We start from the raw sequence: 25900 nt of genomic DNA on the forward strand, positions 1-25900 counted from the left end.
TTGTATTTTAAGATCCAATTATTCAAATGGAAAAATAAAAGTAGAGATGGGAAAAGAGTGTAAGAAAAACAGAACCTGAACTGATAATCAGTAATTCTAGAAAAACTCCTGAGTAGAGACTAAATAGGAGAGATTAAAAGAAATTAGATCTCCCTGTGAAAAAGGCTTTCTCTTTTAGCTAATAAAAAATAGTCTTTAAAATGACCTTATTTAAAACTTGAGCTTCCAGGCCTGAGCAGTCTGCCTTTACATCATCTTACATTCATTAACTTCATAAAATCTGGGGGAAGGCATGCCAAAGAAACAATTAGTTTACACTCCACTAAACAGAAAGCAGCTGAGCTAATGCAATCTTTGTCACTAAAAGCGGATTCTGGACTCAGGTTGTTTGTGTTTTTTCCCTAATCAACCAACTTTGATGGAAAATCATAGAAAGTAGAAATTTATTATTTATCTTACAACTGCAGGCTTGGCATGCCAATTAAGAAGACTGAATCTGTCTCCCTAATAAAACTAACAGAACTAGTGCTTTCACAGTCTCAGGGAGTGAGGCTCTTCCTCTAAGCTACTGAATGAGGCTGTCCAGGAAGATTGCAGATGAGAGCCATTTTCAGATTTGTTTTTGTTTTTGTTTTTGGTCTCAGGTTTCCACTGATTCTTCTATATAATTACAAAAGTCTGTTGATTTCATACCAAACATCAGTTTTTTGACAATCTTTGAAATTTATCAGAGATGAACTGGTAATTACATCATCATATAGAATCCATTTTCATGCATGTGTGATTCCTTAATCAAAAGGTCCACATGTTTGTTTGTTTTTGTAATTGGTTCTTTTGAGTTATACATGACAGTGGAGTCCATTTGGACAAATTATACACCTTGAAATATATTCTAATTAGGACACTATTCTTATGGATATAAAGGATGTTGGGATTCACTGTGGTGTATTCATATATGTTCATAAGAAAATTGTGTCCAGTTCATTCCACAGCCTTTCCTTTTCCTATCCTCCGTCCCTTCCCTTCATTCTCTTTTGTCTAATCCACTGAATTTTGATTCTCTGTCCCCTGCCCCTGTTATTATTGTAGGTTAGCTTCCACATATCAAAGAAAACATTTGACCTTTGTTTTCTGGGGACTGGATTATTTCACTTAGCAAGATAGTCTTCACATTCATCAATTTTCTGCCAAATGTCATAAAGTTGATTTTCTTTTTTTTTAATTTTTTTATTTATTTATTGTTGGTCGTTCAAAACATTACAAAGTTCTTAATATATCATATTTCACAATTTGATTCAAGTGGGTTATGAACTCCCATTTTTTCTTAATGGCTGAGTAATACTCCATGATTGAAATATATATATAGTTTTTCTTTTTGGCTCCCTAGCTTAGGTATTTTAAGTTGAGCAGCTATAAACATTGATGTGGCTGCTTCACTGTAGTATGCTGATTTTTAAATCCTTTGTATATATACTGAGGAGAAAAGGTCCACTTAATTTGTATAGAAAAACCAGTGTTTCTGAATTTAATGAGTCCTAAATGGTAACAGTGAGATCTGTTCTCTTTCAGAAACCTTGTGTTGAACACCAAATCTGTTTCAGTTGTCCCACCCCCCTTTTTTTAAGAGAGAGAGAGAGAGAGAGAATTTTAATATTTATTTTTTAGTTCTCAGCGGAAACAACATCTTTGTTGGTATGTGGTGCTGAGGATCGAACCCGGGCCGCACGCATGCCAGGCGAGCGCGCTACCGCTTGAGCCACATCCCCAGCCCCCCCCCTTTTTTTGTTATCTATATTAACTGTAAATTTAAGGGCTCTAGGTTAGGTTTTTTACATTTGAGTTTTGAACTTTTAAACAACACAAAATATTAAATATGTTCAAGATACAAGAGGATATTCGATTTAAAATAATATCCATGATTATCTGATACCAAGAAGGGCCACTATTAGAACAAATAGAACTTTATACATAAATCTACAACTTTGCAATGATTTCATAAATAGTAAAAACTTTTCTTCCAATATATTTCATTATTTTAAAATAATAACTTTGACAGCATTTTATTAGTTGCTATATATCTATTAAGATTCAGTACCCAATTCACGTATCATGTGTGACATAAATTATCTAGCATTGAATGAATACGAGAGGAAAAAGAAATATTTATGCAAGATTAAAGTATGTAGAGTTCATCACTAACCACAGAGTCCCTGCCCACCTTCCCCTGGCCCCAAGTGAAAATCACCAAAAGCAAGATTCTATGTATTTGAAATCATAGTCTTTTATCTCTCGAGTTCTTGTATTTTTGAGCTAAGAGAGAAAGGAGGTAAAAACTGAGAGATAAGATGCCATTTATCAAGAATACCAACCTCAGTCACTTTCAAAATGAGAAATTTCTAACAGAGCTCAAGTAGGATAAAATGATATAACATCATTAAAGTTAGGAGTTTTGAAGCCTTGGAGTCTATGCTTAATGTATTCAACTGCACTCTATTATCTCCTGTTTGAGTCTCAGACCTATGGATTTCTCAATTATACTCTTCATTAAAATCTATCACCAAGACCTTGAAAAGCAGTACCTTTGCTATGCTTTTAAATGAATACATTAAATATGTTCAATGACCCAAAGGAAAGCGTTCAAGAATGTCTAGAATAGAAGGAAATGAATTTTTCACTTGTTTGGCATAACTCTTCAGAGTATCTGCACCCTTCAATGGTTGCTGATTCATTGTGTATGGTTTTATAATACTAGATAAGCCAGTATTTACTAGTGTGTGCTCAGCACTGTTTGACATGATAAATTCTACACTAAAAATCCTCAGGATAGTGTCTTCTTTGGGGCAGGATCTAGGACTCACATGACCCTCCTGGACAATGAACCCAGACCACCTACTTTTAAGTGCTAAATAGCTAAATTTTACATGTATTTAAAGGGTTTCTCATATAGTTCAGAAAAGGGAGAAGCCATTCTGAGTGAAGTATAGAGTTAGAAAATTTTAGGGTTTTAATAGAATCTAATTTGACTTCCTGATTTTATAGAAAGGTAAAATGAAGCTTAGGAGAAGTAAAAGGAAGAACAGAAAAGGAAATAGTATTTTTCTACAACCATATTCTTTGTTATTTACTTAATCTTGGCGCCACATATATGAATTTGGAATTATGAGTCACATTTTCTTAGAAATTTTATGAGACTAAGAGATTAATATTTTAGTGTATAAGATCACAAAATCTAAGAATTTGCTCCCAGGGTTGTTTTATTCTAAATCTTATTTTCTATAGCATGGAAACATTTTATTGGCATATGTTATGTGCAAGGGAACATTCATATATTTTATACTAATTAATTTTAAATTAAAATATATCTGCCACCTAAAATTTAAAACTTCCACTAATCACCTACATTGACATCTGGATGGGATTATGATTATCAAAAAAGAGCTAACACATGCTAATTAGCTACATGTAATTGTAGCAAAAAATTGCTCCTGTTCTAGTTGCTTTTTGTATAATATTTAATTTAATTAACTATCACAAAAATGCTATAAAATGAATATCATAACAGTTAATACCAGGTATCAGGCTCTGTTCAGAGAGTCTCCATTTACCTGTATTTACTGAGAGTAATCCCCTCTGATGGTTTCAGGATGCCCTGTGGATTCCTGATACACAAAAAGTGCTTAAACCTATATATACTATGTTTATTCCTCATTATACATACCAATAATAAAGCTGGATTCATAAATTAAGCAGAGTAATAGATTAACAACAATAGCTAACAATGACATAAAAGTTCCAGTAATACACTACAATAGAAGTTATGTGAATGTGGTCTCTCCCCCTCTAAAAATATGTTATACTCACCCTTTTTGTGATGATGTCAGATGACACAGGACTTGTATAATGAAGTGAGGAGAATGACATGGGCACTATGACATAGCATGAGGCTTCTATGTAATGGTTATTAGAATATAACCACCAAGATGTCTCTACAATCAGTCTGTTAACCAAGATAGCTACAAAGCTGACCAACAGGCAGATAGCATATGAAGCATGGATAATTTGGAGATAGATGTGCTACTATAGTAGCACAAATTTTCCCAGGGTAGATATTCTGGACCAAGAGATGATTCACATCCCATGCAGAATAGAACAGGAGAGTAAGATATTTCATTACTTTACTCAGAACCTGCACAATTTAAAACTCATAAATTGTTTTTTTCTGGAATTGGCCATTTAATATTTTAATATTATATTTTACAATGGGTAACTGAAGCCACAGAGAGTGAAACTGTGGGGAGGTTCATTTTGTATTTCTATAACAAAATACCTGAGGCTGGGTAACTTTATAAAGAAGATGTTTGCTAAGTTCACAGTTTTGGAGACTGAAAGTCCAAGATAGGTTGTCATTCTGGCATACAGTAGGTTGAAAGAAGTAGATCAGCTTGAACCCAAAAGTCCCTCGAAATAAACAAAGATCATTTCTCCAATTTGCTTCATAAATCAGGCTGTATTGCTCACAATAACTGGCTCTGCCAGTGTTCATTTGGTTTAGCTATCAGGACTGAGGACTTTTGTCACCTGTATCAATATAACTGTACCATATGTTCTAGGAAATAGTTCATAAATAGTTCCAATGTTTGCTTCAGAAAATTCTTGAAAGCCAATTTTATTTGAACTGTGAAAGTTACAGTTCAATTTAGAAATATAAATGGCCGCCTGCTCACATACTTTGCTCCTCTGAGCTAAAAGCATTCTATCATACAACTGTTTACTTATCAAGGCACTTCAAGATCTCCCCCTCACTATATTCACCAACTCACAACAATTATATGATGAATATGCTCTATCTTGATCAGATCCTTGCAGTCTATGTTTAAGCTATTCAGTATCCAATATCCATATCCCATAATCATTTATTTCTGATCTCACCTTTTGAGACACAAGCTAGACTAAGGGTGGTGTTTCCCTTCCTGAAGTAGCTTTTAACTATGGTTATTTCAGTCTTTCCCGGGAGTGAACAGTTGACATTCATGAACAGAAAAACCATAATCGCTTGGCTACCCACACCTGACACATGAAAGAGCCCCTGTGTCATCAAGACACAGACTAAGTGTACTGAATGGAGGACCCCAAAATAGTCTAGGTCACCCACTGGGTGAAGTTTGTTTTCATTGTTAGTATGTGTGTGAGAGCACACGTGTGCCCGCCTCACCCCAGGCTAAAGAAGTTAAGAGGGAGGAGGGGTTTTAAGAATTTAAAAAAGAATATTGCCTACAAGTCTCGTTTTCTCTTTAGCAACTTTGAAATTTAATGCTATAATCTTTGAAGAAATATTGTTTCTTCAGATCGTAATGAAGATCAAATACACTCTTCTATTACAGATGGGCTTCTGGTCTAACTTGTGGTAAGGGAGGTAACTGAGAGAATTATTTTATAAACCTGTGCATAAGAAATATTCATGCAGGAAAAGGGCTATAACCTGAGTTAGCAGTGGCCCACGGACAAAAAGAAAGCTTTGTCACACTTCAAATAATATTTGTCATATTACTATCTATTTCTTCATGAGAGTTGGAGACAGATAATGTGATGCTTTACTTTCCCAAGGGAACACGCAATTTTTTTTCCCTCAGAGGAGATGTGTACCAAGGAGAAAATATTGTTCAGAATCTATTACTGCTTTCTATGAGTTTTGACTTTTGAGTATTGGAGTATCCTGTGTGTATGTGTGTGTGTGTGTGTGTGTGTGTGTGTGTGTACACCAGTCTGGGAATTTGAGAATTATTCTGCATAACAAAGAAGTGAAAACTTTATGTGGTAAAGAAAGGAAGTGATTATCTAAGAGCACACGGATTTGAAAGGAAGGGTGGAGAGCATTCCTCAATGGAATTTAGACTGAGACAATTTTGAGAACAATGTTAAATGGTAACTAATTTTGTAATCTACAAAACAAGAACTGAAAGCATTGCTGGCCCAACATGGAAGTTACAATTTTAAAAGTCTACATTGTTAGTCTGTGGTTGTAAAATAATAGACTTTGAACAATGCAGAAAAGGCCTAAATCTCTGTACTGATGTGCTAAGAAGAGAATGTGAGCCACAGAGAAAATGTCATCTTTCCTTGTACGTGTTAGTTTTTCCATATTATAGTTGCACAAAATGAACTAGCAACTTTTGAAAGTTCATGAATCCTCAAGTCTTAAAATAAATTTCTTGGTGATGTTTTCATAAAAATTCTGTTTTTCTTCTTCTTTACAAGAATACTAACTAAATGTAGACTTATTTTTGTTCTAACTCAGGAAGTTGTGATAGTTGGGTTGATGATAATGATGCAATTTCTTTGTGGTAATACCACACAGTCAAACTTTATGCCTTGCTGGAGAAAATGCTTTTTAAGTATTTTCAAAAGCACATTTAAGATTATTGTCTCACTTAGATTGTTTATTCGTATTTTACTATCTTCCAGAGTTTTGTTCAATCACTTGGGAAGAAATTGTCAATATATCTTGGATGTAGAAGTGTTCCAAAAGCATAATTAAATTGGATTTCATGAAAACAAAAATTGTTTTTCCATCTATATTCCCTTTCATTATATCCCAATTAACTGCCAGTGTTTTTGCTCTTTGATTACTGTAAATTTCTCAATAACAGATTTGTAACAAAATTAACAACTTTCATAATGAATGTTAATTATTATAGATTTTAATTTTACTATACTTCACTTGACTTGAATTACATCATGTGAAAAATATTCCAGGTTGCACGTGCCTAAGTTGGAAAGTATGCAGTCACACATTAATCATAAATTTGCATGACACAATCATTCTTCTTCCTGAGATTCAATTTCATGACAGCCTATAGGATCTTACAATCATTTATAGAAAACAAGTTCAAGTCAATTAAAAAAAAAAGTCTATCAGTTCAAAAAGCTAAACGAAAGCCAAAGCCAAATAGCAGGTTTTCACAATTACCCTGGCTAAGATAAATCTTGGTATGAGCCTAGTTAATATATTTGCATTCTGTCTTTGTGTAGTTCTAGAATCTATTCAAGAGAAAAAAAAGCAATTCTATGCAGTCAAAATTGAAACATGATTACATATGTCTAAGCGTACATTTTAATAAATTTTAAAATATGTATATGCCTAATAAATCCTGATGAGTAAATTTAACCAAGAAAAAATACATATCTGTCATTTCCAAATACTTCCTTGTGCCTCTTGTTAGTTCCTACCTCCTGTCCCACCCCACTCTTCCATGTCCCCAGACAACTACTGACCTGGATTTGGTCTCTATATTTTACCTTGTATTTCCTAGATTTTTATATGGATGGAATAATAAAATCTGTACTTTTCATGTGGCCTGGACTCTTTGACTCAGCATAATTGTTTTGATATTAATTTATATTATAATATTATTGATAGTCCATTGCTTCTTTTTTATTTTGTTCTTTTTAGATATATGTTGTGAGCCATCTATGGGCTGAGTGAGTGAGCTATGTGCATTTGAGCATATGAAGGGACTGGTCTGGCATTGCGTGCTGATTGGGCTGGGCAATGCAAGAGTGCCTTGCCTCTTGCTCTGCCTATGATCCCACACAGCACCTGAAATGGGAGTGACTTGCCAAGATGTCAATCAAATCTGCTGACCACAAGACATCACAAAGCAAGACTCCACCTTCAAAACCCTATTTCCTGCCTTATTTGATGAAGAGCATTCCATTGAACCTCCATTGTGTGTGCCACCCCTATAAAATAAAAAGAATCTGGGTGCAAGCTCTCTCTTTCTAGTGCTGTCCAGCATGAGGCTGACCCTTGGGGCCAAAGAGCAGTCCCACCCTCAAACTTAGAAACTCATGTTTGTGTGCTGAGTGGTTTCTTCCCTGTTTTCTTAGTTATTGATATAGCCAGCTCCGATGAACCCAGTTTATCTTTCCAGTCCGGCCAGCTGGTGACAGATAGACATGAGAATATGTATTGTGACATATTATACATGCATGGAATATAACTTATTCTAACTAGGATCCCATTTTTATAGTACAAATTATTTATTCATTCTTTCTTTCTAGATATACATGACAATAGGCTATATTTTGACATATTATACATGCAAAGAATAAGCATAACTTGTTCCAATTAGGATCCCATTATTTTGGTTGTATATGGAGTTACATTGATTATGCATTCATATATAAGGATTGGAAAGGTATGTCTAATTCTTTCTACTGTCGTATCTATTCCCGTCCTCTCTCCCTTCCCTTCATTTCCCTTTGTCTAGTCTAATGAACTTCTTATCTTCCTCTTCCTTGTTGGGTTAACATCCATGTATCAGAGAGAACATTCTGCCTTTATTTTGGGGGATGGCTTATTTCACTAAGAATGATATTCTCCAGTTCTATCCATTTATCAGTAAATGCCATAATTTCATTCTTCTTTATGGCTGAGTAATATTCAATTATATTATAATATAATGTGTATTTTATTTTTCCATTCATTTGTTGTAAGGCACCTAGATTGGTTCCAAAGCTTGGCTATTGTGAATTGAGCTGCTATATGTCAGAAGCAGTGAATGAATCATTGCTTTGAACTGCCCAGAGACAGAGGCTGACACCTCCCTTGTTAATTTCTTGGTGCAAAGGCACAGAGAAATCTGCCCAGTTGTGTGATGATTCTCTGTTTAAAGGGAAATTCCATGGTTGCCATGGAGTTTATCAGTTCATGACCTAAGGTTCAGGTGCCAGAAACACTGAGGGATGGAGAATTGTGGGCACAAGCTGGTGACTGTAATTGGGCTGTTCAAACTTTTGACACTGGTTCTGTTTTAAAATAACTTTCTCAAAGTGAAACCCTTTGAGGTAAAAACCCTCTTAAAGAAAAGCAGAGTCTGCTTATTGTCAGTCTTCCTCTGTCAGAGGTCAGCTAAACCACCAGGTACTGCTTTCTCTCCTTCTGTGTTTGCTTGTCTTTATTCCAATCCCCTCATCAACCCAGTTTGGGGAAACTGAGTAAATGTTCTCACAGGAAGCAATGACTATAAACATTGACGTGGCTACATCACTGTAGTAAGCTGATTTTAAGTCCTTTTGGGTATAAACGGAGGAGTGGGATAACTGGGCCACATGGTGATTCCATTCCAAGTTTTCTAAGGAATCTCCACACTGCTTTCCAGAGTGGTTGCACCAATTTGCAGTCCTATCAACAATGTATAAGTGAACCTTTTCCCGCATATCCTCACCAACATTGATTGTCACTTGTATTCTTGAAAAATTGCCATTCTGTCTAGGTGAGATGAATCTCAGTGTAGCTTTCATTTGCATTTCTGTTACTGATAGAGATGTTGAACATTTTTCATAAATTTTTTGACCTTTTTTTTGTATTTCTTTTTCAGCGAAGTGCCTATTCAGTTCCTTTGCCCATTTATTGATTAGGTTATTATTATTTTTTTGGTGTAATGTCTTTTGAGTTATTTTATATCCTGAAGATTAATACTGTATCTAAGGTGATGATGTAAAGAATTTCTCCCATTTTATGGCCTCTCTCTTCACATTCTTGATTGTTTATTTTGCAGTGAAGAAGCTAATTATATCCCATTTATTAATTTTTTATTTTACTTTTTGCGCTTTAGGAGCCTTATTGAGGAAGTTGGTTCCTAAGCTGACATGGTAGGGACTTAGGCCAACTTTTTTTTCTAATAGGAACAGAGTCTCTGAGCTAATGCCTAGGTTCTTGATTCACTGTGAGTTGAATTTTTTGCAAAGTGAGAGAGGCCCATGTAGGGTAATCTCTCTTATAATTAAATATTACCTGATTTGAGACAACTGAAATATAAAATCCTTGGCCATGTAAGCAACATAATCATGGAAATAAAATCAGTCACATCCTTCACTATCTCCCAGAAAACAGGAACAAATTGGAACTAAAAGTCAGTTTTTGAGAAGATCAATAAAACTCGGTAAAATTCTAGTTAGATTCATCAGAAAAAGAGAGAACAGAACAAAATTACAAATATCAATATCTTACAAGTATCAGGAATGATAGATATGACATCATGACAGAGTCAACCCAATTTTGTATGAGTTTGATATTATGAGTAATAGAATTAGTCTTTTGATCCAATTTAACAAACTCTGACTTTGATTTGTGGTATTTATAACAATTATGTTTGCTGAAATTATTAATATGATTAGTTTTAAATCTATCATCCTGATAATTTTTTTTCTATTTTTCTATTCTTTATTACTTTTATACCACTTATCCTGCATTTTAGGAGGTTAATTAAATACTTTTTATGATGCCTTTTTATCTCCTTTGCTGAAATCATTTCCTCTAACACTTTTTACCTGAAATTTTGAACTTAGGAATTGTTTCAGGCTTCTAGACACTAATCTTTAAATGTCATTATTTCAGGTCTCTATCACTTCTGTATGTTCTTGTTTTTGTCAGCTTTTTCACTGCTGTGGACATAAGACCTGACAAGAAAAAAAAGAGGAGGAGAAGTTTATTTGGGATTCACGTTTGCAGAGGTCTCAGTCCACAGATGGCCAACTCCCTTCCTCAGGGCCTGAGATGAGGCAGAACATCAGGGAAGAAGTGCGTGTTGAGAAAAGCAGCTAGGGACCTGGCACCAGGAGAGAGAGAGAGAGAGAGAGAGAGAGAGAGAGAGAGAGAGAGAGAGCGCTATCTACTCAAAAAGGAGAAAATATAAACCCAAAGGCCCCAGGGATCCACCTCCTCCAGCCACAAGGTACCTGCCTACAGTTCCATATCAGGGAATTAACACACTGATTAGGGTAAGGCTGTCATAATCCAATCATTTCACCTCAAAACTTTCTTGCATTATTTCACATGTAAGCTTTTGGGGAACACCATATATCTAAACCATGACAGTTCTCTATGAGTTAAATCCTATGAAAAGTCAATGTTAGGGCCCCTAGTTTCTAAAATAGTCCATGAGCTAATCTCAGGAAGCAGTCATTATTAGGAAACTCTAATATTGGATGTTAAATGTAGTTTAACTCACGGGTGGTTACATTCTCCTGAGATGTTTAAAGGGTCAAATGAACTTTATTTTAAGGCATAAAATGATGTGTTTCTTATTAGAAGAGTCTCAAGCACTTTGATATAATAATGGAAAAGAAACTGGAGGCTAAAAGGTGAATATGGCATTTAAGCAACATTGTCAAAAAACTGGGGATACGGCACTTAAGTAACTATGATTTCAGACATTTCTTAGTCCTCAGGTCATGTCTAACACCTTAAGGGAAAAGAAAAATGATACATTTTACATTCCATAAAAAATTATCATTTGCAAAAAAATGTACTTCCTTTATTTAAATAATATGCACATATAAGGTAAATTCCTATTTTAGATGATTGTAAAATTTATGACATTAGTAGAATGTCAATTTATCTGATGTATAGAAGTTATAGTCATTTAAATTTTTATTTGTAATTTTTCAATTTTTCCTCCAACATGAGGTATATGCTACAAGAATCATTTTCATACTTCCCAAAATTTTGAGAATTATTACCCTTTAAATTGTCTTTACTGCTCTTGGGAAAGAAAGTTAGTTACTTGAAATATATCACAAATGGGCCACATTGAATACATTATTTTCTATTTTAAACACCTTTGCTTGTCTTTAATACCTAAGTCATCTTCTTCTCTTGTGTTTGTTGTGGTATCTTTGCAGTGATTTTTGCAATTAATCAAGTAATCTAGTTTTTACTTAGCTTTCTTGAAATTTTAAAATAATCTTAGCCCTTACTTTCAGATTTCCAGGACTCTATGTAATAGGGTGCTTGTTTCTAGTTACCCTATCACTCCCACTGATTGATCATGAAACTTACTAAACATTTTCCACTTATTTGTGTCAGTTGACTCATTATTAACATTGTGATGCTATTTCTTTATTATAGCTTCTAAAAAGTTAATCTGACCAAAGTTGAGTGGAGGAAGTTAAGAGACTTTGAAAATAGTTTTTCTTCTTTTTTTCTCCCACCCTCCATATTACATTATATTAAAGTATACTTTTCTCTGGAACTATTCTGCTACCTACTCATCCAGTCTTTACTTAAAATCTCTCTTTTGACTCAATGTTACATAAACAAAACAACACTCACTTTTCCCTAATAGTTTTATTTAGCATCAACAATGCCCCATTTTAAGAGTTGAAAGACAACTAGTTCCCATTGCAATTAAACAAAAGTAGAGCAGCTTGATACCAAACTTCAGAGTAAAAGTTATAGTGATTTTATCCTTTGGAATATTGTATTTTAATAAAAACATACTCCAAGAAACATTGAAACAGGAATTTCACTAAAATATTTCAGACATGCTTTTGTATTATAGTTTAAGCATATCAGCTGTAAGGTTATAAGCATTATTTGAGCTGATGGATTAGGCTTCCCTGGGAAGATTCCTCTCATTCTAATCACAAAACAATTATATCATTCCACCCTGTTTATAATACCTGGTGGCTTTTGTAAAGTTTCTGTAATTTGCTGGAGAAAATTATCTATAGTACAGCAGCCAAAGGCCTTGACAGAACTTGGCTCAGAGAAAAGAAAGGCTTCCTTTCTTATTTTTTTAAAGTCATATAAATGTGACATCTTTAATGAATTTAAATTATTAAATATCCATTGCAGTTGTATTACTATGATTTATTTTACTTCTAGTATTTTTATTTCCTTTTGAAAAGGGATTTTTAGGATTTTTTTCTGTTAAATCTTTCTAACTTTGAGAAGAGTATCTTTAGCTTAAGATTTGGAATCCTGCCAGGTAGGATGGCCCACACGTGTAATCCCAGTGGCTAAGGAGGCTGAGGCAGGAGGATCATGAGTTCAAAACCAGCCTCAGCAAAAGCAAGGTGCTAAACAACTCAGTGAGACCCTATATCTAAATAAAATACAAAATATGGCTAGGGATGTGGCTCAGTGGTCGAGAGACCCTGAGTTCAATCCCTGTTACCCCCTCAAAAAAAAGATAAAAAAAACAAAACTGGGAGAGTCTTATTCTAATATCATTGAATTTACAAAAAAAATTGAATGCTATGAGAATATGAAAGAAGAAAACATCAACAGGAAATAATAAGGCAACTTTATGAATCTCTTAGATATTGCATATTAGGGTAAATTATTTATGAGTACCAATTTGGCCATACCAAGCAAAATGTTTGCTGTGGGGAAGAAAGGGAATACCAATATTGTTGAATGAGCAACAATATTGTTTTGTAGTTGTTATTAGGAACGTTTCTGATATAGATTCTCAAACACATATACTTTACACAATATGTGTTAGAATATCTTTGAACACATCATAAGTAATCCTGAGGAAATATACTGAATGTATTCTCATTAGAATATACATGTGATTTTTTAGCCCTTTTGGATTTTAATATTAATATTAATAGCGTGGTGCTTTTCATAGTGAAAGATAAGTCAATGATACACTATGCCTCTTCAGTTTTAATGTGACAAATTTGAATGGAAATATATCTAAAAATGTTTTGCATCTTGAGCTGCATAATAGCAAGAATGCAGGAAAACAATAACAAGTGAATATTACAAAACAGGGTCAGGGAAAATAATCCAGCATGAGAGACCTTAAGAACTCTGATGCCAAAACCTGTTAAATGAATCAAAAGTAGAAAGGAAGCAAACCTATATCACAACAAATTTGCATGCAGGAAAATCACATTAGAGTAACAGTGTCCTTGAAGGCAAAAAAGAAAGGGAACCATGGTGCTAACTCAGTTTGGCTTAGAGACAGTATTGGCTTGCTTGTGCTCCTGTGACAGGTGTTCCTCTAGTGGTCACTAGCTTTGCTTCTTCTAATCTTAAATACAAATGCTAGAGGACTAGCAAGTTATAACAGAGGAAGTAAACTAGACTAAAATCTATCCTTGTTAGGTGCTTTTTGCCTATGTCATCAGTCCTTCTAACCAAACTTTGAGGTAAGTTTCATTTTCTCTATTTTCCAGATGAGGAAACTGAACCTGAAAGTGACTACTTAATTCCTTCCTGGCTTACCCAGATGAAATTTGGAGTTCAATCTCAGGTCTTTTGAGTTTCAAAACTTTTTTTCTGCCTCTATATGGAACAATGTTTATAAAGGATGCCTATATGTGATTTCATGATTTGTTTTACATTCTGAAGAAGTTAACGAGGTTGAAAAACAGTTGACTAATTGCATTTTAAAAAATTAGTCTGTTTAATTTGCTATAAACCGGTTTTAACAATGTTTACATTATTTGGATGCCAACCCAATGCAGTGCCATATACCTACATTGTCTGTTTTGTTTCCTTAGCAGATGTTTGATGTTAAAGTTGGGGGTTGAGTTTCCAATTTTTCTCTCCATTTCAGAAACATTTTTTAAAAGGCTGTGTGGTGGAAGAAATTTTCTGAAGTATTATAAATACAAATTTTAATTGATTAATCCATCAATAATCTTATTCAACAATAAACCAGAATGAATACACCTAACTTCCTATCAGTCTGTGCTTTAGTACAAACTTAAGATATTATTCTACAACTATACAAGATTGAGAATGGTTCTACTGCCAGATGTTTGAAAATGTTTATGATTTCTGTCTTTACATTTCTTGAATATGAAATATAATAATAAAGCTATTGATAGTGATTTCTGTCGGGGTTCCTCTGAAAAACAAGGAACTGGCTGATGTGATCATAAAGCTATCAAATCTAAAATTTTGTAGGGAAGGTGCAATAGTAATAAGAAATATACATGCTGTTTTCTGCTCCCAGTCCCAGCCACACAGCTCCTAAAACCACTGCAATTTCCTGAGTAATAGGTACTAAGAGAATCTTTTGTTCTAATATTTGATCTTGGACACCTGTTTCTGACATAAATCCCCTGGAATTTTTCTGGGTGAAAGGAGTGCCTTTGTTCTAATGAGATGACTCTTGGTGGGCTCCTGGATGAGGCTGATCACCAGAACAACCAAGCCAAAGTTGTGTTTGAGCTTGAAGCTTTCAGCCACACCCTAGTCCTATTCCCCCCAAAGCAGACCAGGGCTGGAAATGGAGTTAATAATTGGTTATGTCTACTTGATGAAGTTTCCATAAAAAATGCTGAACTGTGGGGTTTGGAGAGCTTCCTTGTCAGCAAAAAAAAAAAAAAAAAAAAAAAAATCAGCATGCTGGTATAGAGTTGGCACACCTCAACCCTGTAGTGACTGAAGCTCCAGAACTCTCCCTATGCATATTTTCATTTGCATTTGTCTGTACCCTTTCACATAATTTCAGTGTTCCTCAAGTTCTATGAGACACTCTAGTAAACTAATGATCTCAAGGAGGAAGTGGAGGGAGCCCTATGTAAAGCAGTCAGTCAAAAAGTATAGGTGTCTTATTGCCTGTGATTGGCACCTAATGTTTTTATGTGTTCAGTAGAGTAGTTATGTGTCACTGAAGGCTATGCCTGTTAGATCTGATGCTGTCCCCATGTAGGTAGTGCCAAGATTGGTCTGATCACAGGACACTCAGCTGGTGTCCTCTGGAAAATTACCTGGTGTGTGGGAAACATTTTCCATACATCTGATGTCAAAAGTGTTGTACTGAATGGTAAGAGGAGGATAAAAGTTTGCTTCTTTATCCCCCTGCAGACTAGAAACAGTCAAGAATTCATCTCGCAGTTTTAAGGCAGAATTTTTTCCTTAGGAAATCTCAATTTGATTCCCAAGTCTTCGACTGATTTAACTAGGTCCACCCAAATTATTGACAATTATTTCCTTTACTTAAAGTCAGCTGATTGTAAATATCAACCACATTGACAAACATAATCATCCCTCAATATCTGAGGGGAATAATTTCCAGCACCCCACCTGGAAGCCAAAATCTAAAGTTGCTCAAATTCCTGATACAAAATGTCACAATGTTGCATACAATGTATGCAAATTCTTGTATACTTTAAATCTTCTCTAGATACCTAATATAATGCAAATGCTATCAAAATAGTTATACTTAGATATTGTTTAGAGAAAAAAGACAATTTTTAAAAGTTCATACATGTTCAGTACAGACACTGTTTTCTAATATTTTTCATCTGTGATTAATTAAATCCAAAAATGTAGAGGACCTTCTGCACCTTCCCAGCTATACTTAAATTTGTGTTTGATTATATCACTGGGCACTATGGCCTGGCCAAGTTGGCCCAGAAAGCCAACCAGAGAACACAAGATATTTCTCAAAGCTCAGGTCAAACATTTCTACAAGTAAATAAGGAAGCTTTTAAAGGGTCTGTGAGTCATGAAATCCAAGAACTGCTAGGTATTAACAACAACTTGTATTTTGTTAAAATCTCTTTTCAGACAGACTCTACTTATCTCTCTGTGTTGTTTTGCTACTACAAACTTACATTAAGAAAAATTCTGAGATTGCTCTAAATTTAATTATAAAGGCCAGAAGACAGAAGGGGAAAGAAATAAGAAAAGTTAATCAGTTAACAACAATGGGCAAAACCAACAAAAAATACTTTTTCACATTTCTGAATATGTAAAACCTTGACTTAACTCTCATCACAGCTGAGCACCTTGCAATATATATATAAATTTTCTGGAACGTTAACCCAAATTCATATAATAGCAGCAAGTAATCCTCTGTATGAACTGTCCTCTCAGCCAAAAGCTTTTTTAAAATCCCACCTGCTTATCTATAGCCAATGCAGGTTCAATATGAACACCTTGTAATTTTCTTCCCCAAGTTCCAAATTTTATAAAAATGCTCTTCTTTCCAGGTTGGGTAGACATTTCAACTGCTACCTGGATTGCTTCTAGGAAAAATTACAGAAACTTGCTTTAGGATCTGGCCTTTTTTTTCCTAGCTACTATATATAATGTCTCAATTAACCTATTATTTCATAGATCCCTCAGTCTCAAGAGTTTTAGTATAACAAAACATATAGTTTTCTTTCTCTTATTGTGTGAGGTCCAATATTAACCATACTGACATAGTTGCTATATGTTATAGTTGATCTGGAAATAAAAGGATTCTCAACAAATATTTTTATATGTCCTGTATAATTTATCTGGCTTTTATCCCAGCTCCTAGCACAGAACTCCAAAACCTTGGAATTTCCTGAATGATAGGGTAATCATCTGTTGATCACAAGAAGTCACTTTGATCATACCTGAGTCTATGCTGGTAGGGTGATTTATGATGGAGTCCTTGGAAAACTTCAGGCTGAGGTTGGGCACCAAAAATAGCAAGTGCTAGAGGGAGGGAACTTTCAGCCCTTCCCCAGTCTTCTAGGGAGGGAAGAGGAACTGGATATTGAACCATATAAACACTTTGTAATGAAATTTATTGAGTTTAAGTAGTGAACACATCCACCTACCAGTGGATGACACACACTAGCTCCATGGAAATAACCACTCTTGTGTTTGGGGACCCTTCAGGCCCCATATCTTTGGTACCTCTTTAGCTGGCTATTCACTTATATCATTTATAATAAACCAGTAAATATAAGGAACATGATTTCTCTGTGAGCCATTCTAGCAAATTATCAATCCTTTGGAAGGGAATATGGGAAGCTTCAATTTTAGCCAGGTAGTCAGTAGTGCCAGAGGCCTAGGATTTGTTACTGGCACCTGAAGGGATGGGCAGACTTATAGGACTAAGACCTTAAGCTACAAGATATGCACTATCTCCAGATAGTATCACACTTTTTTCTATTGGTTTTTGGATTTTTTTAAACTTAGTTATTTCCAGTATTTCAGGGACCTAGTGGTCTTCCAGTGTATGATGGTCACACTATACTACAAGTTCTTTGAGAGCCCTTTGAGGTAAGACAGAAATCATTCCCGGTCTAGGACAGTGATACAATACTACTAATAAAAAAAATATTTTGATAGAATGATTCCAACATTGGTGATTGTAATTTGTTTATTATATCTTATAGACCTGAACTGGAATTTTTAAAAAATGATGTCATTTCATTTATTGGAGGGATATAGAAGGAAATAAATCTGTAACTTGAATATAATTTTGCAGAGAACATTTTTTTGTTGTTGTTAAAGAACAGAATAATGTGTTTGTTGAAAACCTGTCTTGTGCTAAACACCATTTACTGATATGCATTACTTTCCTACTTGGCATCTCAGTCCTTACCGCTGGTATGACAGATCCATAATCCCTTATATGAGTTCCTTAAGGATAAATATGTCTCAGAATTCAGAAATATTTTATCTCTCTGTTATAAACATAACTTCCTCACTCAAATGTGAGGGTATCTACACAGAATGGAATATGCAAAGCTTCTAAAGAGTTTCCTGTCAGGTTGAGTCAGGACAGATTTTTGTGGACAATGGGTTCAGATCAGGTCAGATTTTTCTGTCAACTAAGAAAAAAAATTGCTTTCAGTAGTTTTGGGGTTTGGGAATTATGAATAAGAGATAATACACTTGTATTAACCCAGCTTTAGTAGGGGGAATTTGGCATCTAGAGTTAAGGATACAGACATTAAACTCAGACCTGTTTTGATCCAGAGATTGCATTGTTGTTGAGGCTGAACTGCAGATTTGTGGAAATTTATTCATGAAGAGTAATTGGAAAATGGGACTCAATAAGGGGCACTGAAAATATAAGCTCTCCAAGATTATCCATTATTGAACAAATATTTTTAACACTTTAGGAAAATTTTCCAATATGATCACACAGCACAAAATCATGGGGACAGTTATTTTTCTATGGTTTACAAGTTAACTTATACTTAATAAAAGAAAGTCTATACACAGTCTTCAATTATGAAATTTCAAATTAAGTTAGATGATTGTCAAAAGATTGATTTGACACTACAAGTTTGATGCTAGATTATATTCCGAGCACCCATGAAGCTATTATTTCATGGCAATTTTTGTGGGTTATTAATTAGTTACAGTTTATGCTCATATCTATTCTGATCCTGCAACAATCTTACATTTTCAAGACTACAAGAGTGTGTAGGCTATTATTAGGTATTAAATGAATATCTCTGGCATAATGACAATGCAGTTTTGCCTGGGCAAGAAAAAAAAATACTGGCAAACACACTGCAAGTACGCTGGGATGCTACTCTGCCAGAACTTTGACTTGGGTTTTTAGAAAAACATGATGTTATCCTGAATACCAGATGCTGCGTGCTAAATTTTGGACCAAGTAATCCTTTATTGGAAGGCCAAATATTGTCCCCATGTGTTGCAATAAGCCAGAATTGTCTACATTTACCACTCTACCCTTAGGTGAACTTCCCATGATTATACCACAAAGAAACATACAGTCATTGTAGTGGAATGCTTTAAACTGGAAATTAAGTGATGATATTGTTACTATGTTTAAATGAAAACTTATACACAATTCATGACATAAGTTCTAAGCAATGAGTTTTAAAAATCACTTAATATTTTTACTCTTTTGGTGCTATCCATAGGTAGTGAGAAACTACATTATAAGATCACCCACTATGAAAATATTTTACACTTGAGTCAAGTTAGTGAGAGATTCGGCAAAGAAAAGATTCAATTGCATCCATAAATTGAATATAGTAAGTACTCATAGTTTAGTAATTATAGAAGTAATTTTTGTATCTGATTGTATTTAAGTCTTAACTAACAAATTTTCGTCACTCAAGAAATATCTTTTTAAGAATGTAATATTATGACCAATATTCAGAAAAGTAGTCATTTTGCATTTTAATAAAGATGTCAAGTGTATCCTGTTTATTTTCCCTTTTTGATAGAAAGTTGCAATTGGAAATGATGCAAACTTATCTAAAGTTGAATTTATTTAAGAAGTAGAATAGATAAATAAAGATAAGTTAATAATTTAAAGTCTACTTTTAACCACTATTGGAGTAATTTCTAATGTGCTTATCATATTGACCAAAAAATAAAAATACTATGTATTTACCATTAAAAAATCCCACAACAGATTTGAAATTAAAATAAGCAATCTTCTACTTACATTCAAGCTTTTAAAATCATTCTTGTATCATCCCTAGGATTCAGTGAAATATTTTTTAATGTGCTGGCAAAAACCACTTTTATCACAAATTGTTGGATACATTTTCTTATAAACAATGCAATGGTATCTATACTCTTCTTAGCCTAATATTCCTTTCATTCCTCTTTTAATAATCAGAATTTATATCTCTATTTTCTTTAAATAATACTAAATGTTATGTAAAATGTTGTTCGATATGTCTAACATGACATTTTCATGCTTAAACATGGATATTTACATAAATACTTATAGTTTATCTGGGTGCTGTGGTGCACACTTGTAAACCCAGAAGCGCAGTAGGCTGAGGCAGGAGGATCTCGAGTTCAAAGCCAGCCTCAGCAGCAGCAAGGCACTAAGCAACTCAGTGAGACCCTGTCTTTAAATAAAATACAAAATAGGGCTGGGGATGTGGCTCAGTAGTTGAATGCTTCTGAGTTTAATTTCTGGTACCAAAAAAAAAAAAAACTACTTATAGCTTGTTTTCTCACTAAGAAATACCTCCATCTATGACATCACTAGTCTACATTCACAAGGAAACTATTTCATTGATTTTAGATGTGAAATATCTAAACCTTAACACAGCTCATATTTATAGCTAAGATAAAAAATATATAATTATACTAAATTTTATTGTACTTAGGAATAGAAAATGAAGCACAGTTACCCCTGAGCATCTGTGAGTGTTTGGTTGCATGAACTCCTATGGAAACCAAAATTGGAAGATGCTCAAGTTCCTTATATAAAATACCATAACATTTGCATATAACCTATGTACATCCTCCTGTATACTTTAAATTATCTTTAGGTTGTTTATACCTAACACAATGTAAATCTCTGTAAATAGCTGTTACACCATGTTGTTTAGGGAACAATAACAAGGAAAAGTCTGTACATGTTCAATATAGACACAATTATTTTCAAAAACATTTTCTGTCCATACTTAGTTGAATTTATAAATACACACCCTGGATGAGGAGTGTCAAATGGTCCAATGAGAAAAGACATAAAACACACAAAAAGAAATTGGGGAATGACAAGTTTTATATTTTTTTCCTGGTAAAGATGAAAATTTAGTCAGATAAAAACAGATAAAACTAGTCAGATAAAAACCAGATTGACCATAGTGAGACCTATAGTGAGGAACTTAGGAAAATCCTGTCTCAAAAAAAAATTAATAATAATACAAAAGGGCTGGGAATGTGGTTCAGTGGTTAATCCCCAGTACCAAAACCAAACCAAACCAAAACAAAAAACAGATTGACCATATTAGCATTTCATTTCATTTCAATTTTGTCATGTGGATACTAAGAAAGAACAAAGAGATGGACACATAGTAAAATATTTTTCAAAATAGATTGGATAAAGATTTGTGGTGCTCTGTATTTATTTGTATCCTCAGTACAAGAACAAATTAGAAGGGCAAGAGAATATATGGAAGACTCTATGTGGGGGAGGGGTGTGTGAGAGAGAGGTGGGGAGCATGTAGGGTCCCAATATCTTCTTCAAGGCCTTTTACCAGTAACCTAACTTCCTTCCATGAAGCCCACCTCTTCAAGGTTCCATCATCTCCCAAATTTGCCTCAGTTGTTGACATATGGGCCTTTGTGGGGGCACACTCATCCAAACTAAGGCAGAGTTCATGTGACATGTAGAATGCAGGATAACCTACCTCCTTTGTAATATCATGACAGTAGTTTAGGCTATGCTCTTAATATGTTCTTCCTATGCGTGTATAAATTCACAAAATTACTTTCCAGGTTGTAGCATAGATAGGTACTATGCAGGAGCATCCATTTTCCAGTGACAAAGAGAATATCAGTAAGAAAAAATATTACATGGAAATTTTTCTTTTTGGAACACTTATTGTTTATTGTAAAGAAGCTGTCTAGAGGAATTCCAGCATCCTGTCTGAGATATTTATGTCTTTGTAGCTAACAGGGAGCCAATAGCTAGTCCTTGGATTTATAGGTTGAGAAATTGCCTACTTGAAGGCGTTTGGTTCAACAGGAGGTGATTAAATCCTGGAAAAGCTGTCTATGCTTTTCACACAATCACACTCAAAAGAAATAGATACAGAAGCTGGAAAGCCAATCTATTAATTTTTCCAAGATTAATTTTCAAAGATTAGGAAAAGATCTACTTGTTAGAATATAGTATTGTTCCCTTAAGCAAAGATGGTCTATATTCCTCAATATTAATTTATTCAGTTTCTCTATTATCAACATAGGGTTGAACAACATATTTTTACTTCTTTATCAATGCTTGAGACCCCTTGAAATGAATCATTTTTGTTCAAAAGATTCACTGAACCTAAATTACTCTTTCAAGCTTGATTGACTCCATTGCCTGGGGTCTGTGCTTATTCAGTAAGATGTCTGACACAATAGTCTATGTTTAATTTAAATGATATCTACCATGGGCTTTCTCTTGTAACTTAATTCAAATAAATTAAATATATGTTTGCTGCAACTCCACTGTGCAGAACAAATGAATATAATCTGTTGTGTCATTTTTAAATATGATAGAGTGGAAAGGGCAGTGAGCTTTGAGTCTGAAGTATTACATTCTATGCTGTTTTTGCCACTTGGTGTCTGTCAGATTCTAAATCTATTTCTTCAAGTATGAATTGGAGGGTTCTATGTGATATTTCTTACAGATTCGTTTTAAGGATCAAATAATGAGAGACAATTTTATAAAAATGCAGAATACAACAATTACTAATAGGGCATTATGTAAAATTGTGGATGTGTAACCGACGTGATTCTGCAATCTGCATTTGGGGTAAAATTGGGGGTTCATAACCCGCTTCAATCTAATGTATGAAATATGATATGTCAAGAGCTTTGTAATGTTGTGAACAACCAATAAAAAAAAAATTTAAAAAAATAGATGTAAAAAAATGCTGTTAAAATATAATTTCTGTGTCCATGATATTATATAAAAGACATAGGAAGAAATTGATTTGAAAACCAATCTAAGGAACTGTGACCACCTCCCACAACCAACTTTTTTTGAATGACCTGAGCCGCCTCCTGCAAATGAGGCAACTGTGTTCCTTGATCAGAAGTTACCCCAATTAAATGAAAAAATTAGAGGTTCCCACCTAATAAGAAGCTAGGAAGAATAGAAAGATTAGGAAATGGTTTCAATTTCTTAGAAGACAAATTCTGAGGATTATATTAACTAACTAGTCCTGCTTCAAAAGATTACCTCTGTCCTTGACTTAGAATGGTTCAGTTCATGATCTTTTGACTTCATGTTGGTGTGAAAATGGTGTACATTCAGTGGAAACCATATTTCAATGTTTGAATTTTGATCTTTTCTTGGTTAGCCATATGTGATATGATACTCTCAAGATGCTGGGTGACTGCAGCCAGCCTCAGCCCCCAGTGAGCCATGTGATCATGAGGGTGAACAACCAACACTCTACAGTGTACTGTGTGCTGGTAGGTGGTTAGTTGTATTAAAGTCATGTTCTCTTTATGGTATTTTCAATTTACAATGGATTTATCTGGATATAACCTCATTGTAACTCAAGGGGGTTATATCCATCTGTCTGTACCACAGACTTAGTGACTTAGTGACTAATATAACAGAAATTTATTTCCTTACACTTCTAGAAGTGGGAAGTTCAATATCAAGGTGTCAGCAAATTTGGTTTCTCCTGAGGTCTCTTTCCTAGGCCTGTGGATGGCCATCTTGCTGTGTCCTCACCATGACCTTTTCTCTATTCATGCATTCTTGGTGTTTATTATTCTTCTTATAAGGATACCTGTAATATTAGAAGAGGGCCCCATTCTGATGACCTAATATTTTATACTCAACTACTATGGAATAAGGATATGACATTGAATAGTTCTGTATTACTACTGTGGCATAGAGTATGTATTATAGTAAATAGTTAGGTTTAAACCCAGAAAAAGCGACATTATTCTAAATGATATTCTATCAACTTTGTATTGAATACCACACTCTCAGTTATTTGCCTATAAATTATCTCTTCAAAGTACACTCACATTCGGGATGTGGCTGTAAGAATTTTGAGAGGACAGGATTCAGTACATATAATAGCTTATATAAATGCAGTGCCAATAAAGAGAAAAAGGTCAAATTTGAAAGGCATTTTTGATAAATAATCAACAGTATATTTTGATCCACCAAATGCAGGAAAAGTAGACATCATGAGGAAGGAATTCAAAAGCCATTACTGGGCATTTAACTTATGCTAGATATTTCATTAGTGCTTGAGATGCAAAGGTGAACATAAGACAGAGCCCCTAACATTCAAAAGAGCAGATGCTACTTTGAAATGCAAAAATTAATTCTTATATTCTAGAATGATCTAAGTCTCTTAACTTCATATTAACTTCATATGTAAACCTCACAAGTGTACAAATTTAATGTGTTACTTTTGAAAAACTGTATGCACCTGAGATTTGTCAGGCCTAATGTTGGATCATGAATTTCAGTTCATCAAATGTGTAATATTGGAATCTTTACTGTTTTTGAAGCTCAGATTTACACATTACCTTAACTTTCTGATGTAAGAATAAAATAGGTTGATATTTATAAGGGGTTTAGCAAATAGGCAGGCCCAACATAGACATTCAACAAAAATTTTTATTAAACAATTTATATATAAGAAAACAATGATATGCTAGCTATTGATTTGATCAGGGTAACACATTTGTTGTCTGTCTCCAACCCAGGAATCTTGTGTCTCTACCAATATCTGTGAAAGTGTGGCAGTTTATCATGATAATTTTCAAGTAATGTAAAATCTCTGTTCCTTTGGAACTCTTCACAGATCTCCCAGGTGTTGGGTATATATGAACACTAGCCATATTTGACAAAGTATTACCATTTTATATTATTATCTTTTCAAGTTTTGAGAATTTTTAGAGATGGAAAAATGTAACAATTACCAATTTACAGTTCTTAATAAAGGCACAGTTGCCAGGAGAATTATTCACTTTGGTATCAATGTTTTATTTTTATAGAGAAATATAGGGCATGAAAATAGGTTGGTATAGAAATTTCACCATGGATTTAGTTAATCGAGCAAGATGAGCATTTTCAAGGACTTAGGTAAGGCAAACAATGAATACAATGATCGTTTTAAGTAGGTGATTGAGTATTTTGTTTGTTGTCATCAGAAAGGGAAGATAGACTCTGAATGGGAGTGCAATGGATGGAACCAAAAGCTACAAGAAGAAAACAAAAGAAGCTTTATTATCTGTCATCAAGGCTTTTCTTCTCAGCTTTATTTGTGGCCCAGAGACCCCAATCATGATTTTTTAATACAGTGTTTTCCAATACTTTTTGGCATAAAAATCCCTTTTTAATATTAAAAAAGAATCCAGATACTACGATTGTAATTTTTTCTTCAGTAATAATTGCTTTAAAGATTCTTAATGACAAAATTTATTCTGAATCCAATTACATTTAAAAAATAAATTTGAACTTTATCATAGTGAAAATGTTAACAAAAATTTAATTGTGCTATTGGTATATATGTAGGTATGTGAGCCTTTTGAAATAAGCCTATAGAACCCTGATGGTCCATGGCCCATATATTTGGACCCATTGGCAATTTATAGATCACAAACATAGAAACTGGAAAATTTCTGCCACTAACTTAGTAAACTTGATCAAATAATTTATTTAACTACTTAGAATCCCTATTGAAATATCATTGGTATTATCTGCTGCATATTTTTGCAATTTTGAAGTGTAAATGAAAAAAGTATAAAAAAGGTTTCACAATAAGAGGCTTGATTCTCTTCTGCCATTATATTGGAAGTGATAGAAGCTATAGAGGGATGAAAACATGACACTGTAATAGTACTAGTGAAAGTATTTATTCCTCCAGGGAAATGACCATGCTATTTTCCAAACTCAGTTCTTTTTAG

The sequence above is a fragment of the Spermophilus citellus genome, assembly GCF_964194105.1.
Source record: "Spermophilus citellus genome assembly, chromosome: 16".
Taxonomy (NCBI): Eukaryota; Metazoa; Chordata; class Mammalia; order Rodentia; family Sciuridae; genus Spermophilus; species Spermophilus citellus.